This window comes from Macrobrachium nipponense, chromosome 1, assembly GCF_015104395.2.
Source record: "Macrobrachium nipponense isolate FS-2020 chromosome 1, ASM1510439v2, whole genome shotgun sequence".
NCBI lineage: Eukaryota > Metazoa > Arthropoda > Malacostraca > Decapoda > Palaemonidae > Macrobrachium > Macrobrachium nipponense.
The window spans coordinates 34,519,219-34,527,128 of record NC_087200.1 but is presented as its reverse complement, the minus strand read 5'-3'; the positions used below and the strand labels follow the sequence as shown (position 1 = coordinate 34,527,128).

The window sequence follows — 7,910 nt, the reverse complement described above, 5'->3', positions numbered from 1 at the left end:
CCCCTTTGTTCCAAAATTGTCTCTCTGTTTGTCCCAGCGGTCTACCTTGTCTCACTCCTAATTTTCATCCCATTTTCTATGTCAAAGTGCGCACTTGTGGTTTTGCTATCTCTTCCCCACGGCCCACTTGGGTGTGTGTGAAAGAGATGCTTTCAAAAAGTCACATGTTTAAACAGAGAGAGAGAGAGATTGAGCAATTAAAGAATTCAGGAAGGGGCCAAGGTTCAAGGCCACCTTTTGTCTGTCAGTAATAAGTGAAAACGTCATTTTCTTATTTAATGAAGCTTTGGGCGGATGATTGCTTGGAAGTATTTAGCAATATATACAAACAAATTAAGTGATGCTCTCAGGCAAGTTAGAGCTTACCTCCATAACACATTCTGACCCCTCTGTTCACATGAACTTTCACTAATAACTCAAACTGCTCGCATGCACACATTTATATATATATATATATATATATATATATATATATATATATATATATATATATATATGAGTGTGTGTGTGTGTGTGTGTGTGTGTGTGTTTATATATTTATATATGTATATATATAATATATCTATACTATGTATATGTTAAACAAAACTATTCAAAAGTGATACTGCCTTCACAATTATGGTATTCCTTGTGTGTCATTAAAGATGCCTGGCCACAGGTGGGCTTAGAAGCTATTGATTTACTTGTAAACCTATAACAGATCATTGAAGGCGATAATATTGCATGTATATATATATCTATATATATATATATATATTATATAATATATATATATAGATATACATATATATTTACATATGTATATATATATATTATATAGTATATATATATATATATATATACATATATCCTTATATACAACATACCATATATACACAAACTGTTGCCTTCCTTTGTGTGTGTGTGTGTGTGTTTGCATGTGTATGCCTTGAGTTATTGGCAGAGGTCATGGGTACAGAGGGTTCGAAATGCTGTTATAGAGAGAAGGTCTGGATTGCCCAACGGCATCAATTAATGTTTGAATAGATTGACAGTGTTGAGTTTGACGTAGTTTTTATTATTTGAAATTAACTTTATGAACTGTACACACTGAAAAAAGGGTGTTTTATGTTTTAATGCTATAAATAAAATAGAATTCAAATAAACTTTGATTAAACAAATAGCAAAATACATTTGTATACATCTTCGGTCTCATTAACGGAAGTTATATGATGCTCTCTTTAAGGTCGATATTGATATATATAACAGCCTCAGGAACTCACTCTCGCCCTCTTTCTCTTTAGGCAATAAAAACATAAATATCTTGTTAACATGAAAACATATTTGTAAATGATGTTCAGAAAAAATAAATCGACAATTAAAAGAAAAGGGAGCCACATAAACTCTGTCTCTAACATCATAATGTAACTAAGAAAAGGATCTATGAAAAGCAAAGGATTACAAAGTCAATGTTTATTACAAATCCGCAATATAAATAAACATATTTTTTCTATATAGATTATGAAATGAAGTTTAATTTACAAAGAGCAAATAATCTTCATCATTTCATATCCCGATTTTCCTCATTTCTCTGAAGTGGAAATGAGAAGGAAAGCAGGTGGAAATGTGGTTCAGAAATTAGGCACCATCCCAGCAGGAGATCGATTCAGTCTATCCGTGATAGTGTCCCTGGTGGTGGGATGAGTACTGGTTGTAGACTGGCCTGGAAATAGACATATTTGTCAAAGGATTAGAACTTATTTGAAATTATTCAATGATGATAAAAATGAAACTTTCCATTCATAAATAATTTGAAATGATAATGTGCCTAAAAGACAAATAAACAAATAAAAGAGAGAAAGGAACTTCTTTCATTTACCCATATCCAGAATGTCCGTATCCATAAGAACCGTGTCCGTGTCCGTAAGATGAATGGTGGCCGTGTCCGTATCCATGGCCGTATGACCCGTATCCGAAACTGGGATAAGCAGCGGCCACGTATACTAGGGCCAGCATGGCAACAACGAGGACCTTTTGAGAGAGAAACATTTTGTATTTATGCTCAGCTCTTCCTTTCATTGAAGATTATATGGTAAAAGTAGAATATGATAATATACTAGAATGTTCTGAAATTCTATCAAACTGAAGGACTTCATCATTTAAAACAGTTGCCGGGCAGCTTACAGACTGAGTTTACATTTAGGCATTAAGTGACACAATTCCTCTATTTCATGTCTCAAGTGACTGTAGATTCATAATGAAATAGATTTTCAAACACTATTATGAGAATGAAAAATAATGAGGGACGCATTTGATCATTCTAATTTTTTTGCTTAAAATATATACAGAGGTAAAAGTTTCCATTTTATGGCAATCAAATTAAGTGAAAGTGCAGATATACTAAATGGAGGTTATAAATAAAATAATTAAGCATTTTTTTAAAAAATGTAATAGAGAATTGTTGTTTTGTAACTAAATTTGGTGACAGATCTTCCTGCGGGCAAGACTGACAGCCATGTAATAATAAAATAAATAATATATGACGATACTTACAATAGTTTTGCTTGCGAACATGATTACTGCTGCGAATTGACTTCTGGCTGCTTCTTCGCTTCTGTAGCGTTGTGTGTCGAGGAACGGAGACCATAGCCAATATATATTCAGAAAGCATCAGCTGCCAGTTACCTGTTACGCTTTTTGAAACAGAAAGATACAGAGAAAATATATTGTGCAAGCTTCGTAGTTTGATTAGTCGATATAAGTGTAATACATCCTTTGAAATGATAAGACGTATTACTTGTACTGTTGAGTATAATTTAGAATTACTTAAATTCTAAATAGTTAATGGCATCTATTGGGGGATTCACCGCTTGATGCTACCGAAAGCGTTATGGGACTTTTTCTGTTTTGTTTTAGACCTATCCAACGAAAAAAAAAATACCCAGATTTCCCGAGAACTTTCCTACTATAGCAGTCGTATTTGAACGTTTTTTTTTTTTCTCAGATCACGTTGACTTAGTAGTAAGTCGAACTGACTGTCCAATGATTGCCAGGTTTAATTCTTGAATTTTCCAATCTCTTACATTTTTTGGCCTCATTATGGTACATTTTTAGCAAATTGAAGCAGTAGAGATAATTAACAGGTAAATAATCAGAAGGAGGTCATTTCCAGTATTAGGTTTGTCATAGAAGGCAAGTCATTCAGTCATATACTGATGATGACAAAATAATGTGTGGCCTGAAAAATCTGTTTTGAAAGATAAAGGTTAAAGATGGTGTTAAGATATTGAAGATTAATTACAGTTTTCAGAATCTTAAACTGTTTGAAGTTTACAGGAGAGAGAGAAAGCGAATCCCCAGTTTATTAAAGTGATTGCAAGTTAAGATATTGAAAATTCATCTAATAATATCAAGCCTCTTTTTATTATTAAGTAAAATAATTCAGGAATGAAGATATGAATTTATGATTCATCATTTGTGATTGCGTGTGTGGATGTTTTTCTATTATGGTTTGTTGGAAAATCGCTTCTTGTATTTGAAGTTGAAAATAATTTCAAAGTCTCAATTCTGAAACGATTTGAGATTTAGAATTGCTTCCCTGGATCCCGAAATTTCAGACAAGGAAAGAGGCTCAGCAGGTGCTCTGTTAGAGCTTCATACACCAAACAAAGAAACCCTTTGTGGGTACCTTACTTGCAGCTCATTTACTGGGTTTTGATCCTTATTGTAAAGAATACATCGGGCCGGGATGTTTCAATGCAAAGTAGTTGGTCGTTTTGAATTGTTAGTCTTCGGTAAAAGAAAAGTATTGAGATGTCTTTGTCTGTCAGTCCTCACTTGTTCTGTCTGCCCTGAGATCTTGAAAACTACTGAGGGTAGAGGGCTCCATATGTTGATCATCCACCCTCCAATCATCCAACATACTAAATTGCAATTTGCAGCCTTCTAGCTTTAGTAATTTTTATGTTATTTAAGGTTAAAGTTTGCCATGAACATATATGTGGAAATGCTATAGGACAGGCCACCAACATTCCGTGGCTCAAAGTTTTAGGGGTGCGACTCATACAGCATTAATATGCTGTACAGAAAACTCAATTGCGCCGAAGTTTCTTCGACGCATTTTTTACTTGTTCATTCTTATACCGAGGATTTTAATCGTTATTCATATGCCATTCTGTCTGGGATGAAATGATTTTCTAATTAGATTAAACCAGAAACCTCTGCCTTATCCTTGCTTTGTTCGAAGGGAATCCTCTCTCTCTCATCTGTTATTTCTTGACTCCTTTCTGTTCTCACAGCGGGTTTGTCCGAGGTGTCGAGGTGGAGACAGTCTCCTCATTGTTGAGGTAATGCTGCAGTCACAATGAATCATTTTCACGATAAAGATAACATTTCTTTATACTTCTCTGCAACGGAGAGCTCTCGGTAGAGTCTTACCGTGCAGAGGTAAGAGATATTGGATAGTTTAGTGACTCTATCTGATTTACTTGCGTGTAGCTACCAATCTCTTTTGCTCCTTTTTCAATGTAGCGTGTAGCAACCAATCTCTTATGCTCCCTTTTCAATGTAGAAGAAATAACAACAGATAACTCTCCATTGTTATGGGACTATTTGTGATGGTGTTGTTTCACCATGCATTTTTGTACCTAGCTACGAACTCCCATAGTCAACTAACAGCTAGATCCACAGTTCTCTCAGCTGAGCTATAGGTACCTGGAAAGAGGGAGAGCGGCAGTTGACAGATTCTTACGAATAGGATTTCATACATGTCTCACAGACTTGTGGAGGGGTGAGTCAGTACCTTTGATTTTATATAAATAGTTCATTCTAATAGGGAGAGGCTTAAATACCTAATACCTCCCCAATTTTAGAGTCATTCAAACCCTAGACATGTTGGAATGGCAAAAACAAAGCCACTTACAATGAGAATTAACTCGCTTCCACATCTTTGAGAGATCTAATGACGTGATCTGAAACTAATGAAACCCTGCAGTTGTTAAATGCCAAAAGATTAACATGATTTTTCACTCTGCTCGCAGAGATTCTCCTTATCAATTTTCCAAATGTTTGAAAAGAACAAGGCATTGTGACTTGATTAAATAAACAACTAAGAACTTCTCTTGAGAGAAAAAAAATTCTTTAAATCAATATTCAGAAACAAATCAAGTCACAAGTTACTCTACTGGTGAGAGAACTAATAATTATGGGTTTGACTCTACTACTGGAAATAATACCGACTCAGAAATGAACTAAATGATAAAATGTGACATACTGAGAATAGAACTACCCGAGATACTGACTAAATAAAGTAACTGATTGATTAATCATTAAGTAATTCAGTGTCACTAAACATCAACCTTTTTCTAACCTTAACATAGAGTTGTTAATAGTGATCTTAATTCTGTCATGCGTAACTGCTGTCCATTTCATGGGGTTGTTAGGGACCCCTGCGATTTTCATAAGGCAATTAACCCTATGACATTAGCGTTACTCAATTATGAATTATCGCCTTGGGTGATTATTGAAGTAGTTCCACGCTGGACGAGTGGTTTTCGAGCTCGGCTGCCAATCCGGTGGTCCGAAGTTCGATTCCCTGCTCTGACAACGCGGAATCAGAGGAATTTATTTCTGGTGATAGAAATTCATTTCTCGATATAGTTTGGTTCGGATCCCACAATAAACCGAAGGTCCGGTTGTTGCTAGGTGAACAATAGGTTCCTACCCACGTAAAAATATCTAATCCTTCGGGCCAGCCCTAGGAGAGCTGTTAATCAGCTCAGTGGTCTGGTTAAACTAAGATATACTTAACTTAATTATTGAAGTTTGTGGGCATTATGTAATTTTCTCTTGAGAGATTGGTAATATCAAAGGGCAAAAGGACAGAACTAAGGAAATGTATAATTTTCCTTAGAGAATACAAAATTACACAATATACAGAGGCTAGGGAAGAAGTGTTCAATCAACAAGTAAATCAAAATGAACAATATTCGCTGGGAGCCATGCTTTTAACAATCTCGCCTTAGTAGGCTAAGCTATATAGTATATATATATATATATATATATATATATATATATATATATATATATATATATATATATATATATATATAGCATTCTTGCTGGCTATAAATGTTTATCTTCTTAATACGTTATGGTGCCTGGAGAATGGCAATCATTATGATAAGCTTTAAGGGGCATATCCTCCGACCTCATATGGTTTAGTAGTTCTTAAAGAAGGCCTACATTTATGGACAGAATTGCTGGCAAATGGGGGCTCTGGCTATGCAGAGCATACAGCAGAAAGGGGTGCCTAACGGTGAAGATGAAGAGGGGAGGAAATTAAAGAAGATATGAAAAGTACAAATAGAAACAGTTGCAAAAAGGATAAGGAAGAAGTAGAAGTAAGAGAATCTGGCACTCTCCTCTAGATGAAGAGGGACCAGCAATCTCTAAAAGAATGTGGCATTATTGACTTCCCCAAGCTTGCTGAAATCCTTGTAGCTCTCTACATTCCTTCCTTCGACCTCTCCGAGGTCAGTTTGACGATGCCATGGGAGGACATGAATCCCAGGTCTGTGGAATATGCTAAGAGTAGTTTCGTCTGCGATAGTCAGAGCAATGGCATTCATACCCATTCCTAATGGTACTTGTGTCAGTTCCTTGGGTTCTTTGGCCTACTAGGGATCAGAGAGTCCTTGCGCCTGGACTTGTCAGCTGCTGGCGAAGAGGAAGAGGAGGAGGTGATCACTGATGTTACTGGTTCCCAGTTAGGAGTGACTGGTTCTGGAGTGGTTTGTGAGGGCACGCTGTTGATAGAGCTTCTGCTACAGTGAGGAGTGTCCTGGGGAATTCCTTTTGGAATTGGCTCTCCCTCGGGTTCCGGTGTTGGTAGCGAAGTCGAGCCAACGATGGAGGAGGAGTAGACTGGACAGGGAGTTCTTTGATGGATATTCAATTCTTGCCTTTGCCATGGCACTGAGGACATTCCTGGTGTAGTGAGAGGATTCGAACTTGACTCAGTGTCCATGAGGGATGGAGCATGGCACTGTTCGATACCTTCAAGTGGCACTGGCTGTGCAGGAACAGGTCTTAGGGGACCGTAGAATCGTTTTGGAGCTAGGTAAGGGCTGGTTCCCTGAGACTGTACTAAGACAGGAGGAGACGTAAAATCCCATCCTAACAAGACTTCATAAGCTCTTGGAATATAGGTACCTACCACCAAAGTACATATTATAGAATGGTGAGGTTGTGTGACTCAATCGGACAGTAGGCAAGAACATTTTAACATAGTTGAGGCTCTAAATAGTGATTAAATTATGCTCTCAACTTGAGTTCCATGAAGTATTTTGTCCTTCCAAATTATGGATATCTGCGCACCAGAGTCATTGAATGGTCAGACATGGTGGGTGGGATAGCAAACACTGGGAGGTGCAACAAATAATGGGCCCTGAGCTGGGGGCCTGAGAGCTGATAGATTTGTACTGCCATCACAATAGCAGGAGTAGCAGCTTTCTTGGGGCAATAATTCCAGGAATAGGTGTGCCCGTGCACTTTGCATGAGTCACAGAAACTCTTGCTGAAATCATGCTTTGGCTGGTTGTTTCGATTTGTAGAAGATTGCTGCAGAGGACCTGCCTTAGAGTGGTACTGCTCCACAGAGTGCCCTTGATTATTGGAATGACCACACACGAGGTTCTGTGGAGGATTATTTGGGTGCTGGGTAGGCTGAGAGGTGCCAACAGGAGGGAGAGGGAAAGTGGGTTAATCTTCTTTTTCAGTGAATTCTACAGTGGATGGTGGGTGCCGTAGGCATCCACCCTTTTACAGCATTCTGCAATGGTTTTGTGAACTTTATCAACCAGATAGGAGGCAAGCTCAGGAGGAGCATAAGACAGGAAGTCCTCAAAATGGAGGAGTTCCAAGATCTCCTT

The 7,910-nt window shown here is 37.4% G+C and overlaps 1 long non-coding RNA gene across 1 annotated transcript; it reads right to left on the bottom strand.

Annotated features, from left to right (window-relative positions):
* Positions 1-1,456: 1,456 nt before the first annotated feature.
* Positions 1,457-2,664, bottom strand: LOC135220127 (uncharacterized). Its single transcript, XR_010315583.1, has 3 exons — positions 2,533-2,664; positions 1,859-2,010; positions 1,457-1,702 (listed from the first exon to the last, which is right to left on the bottom strand). It is a non-coding gene; the product is annotated as an uncharacterized LOC135220127 (long non-coding RNA).
* Between the last annotated feature and the right edge of the window lie 5,246 nt (positions 2,665-7,910).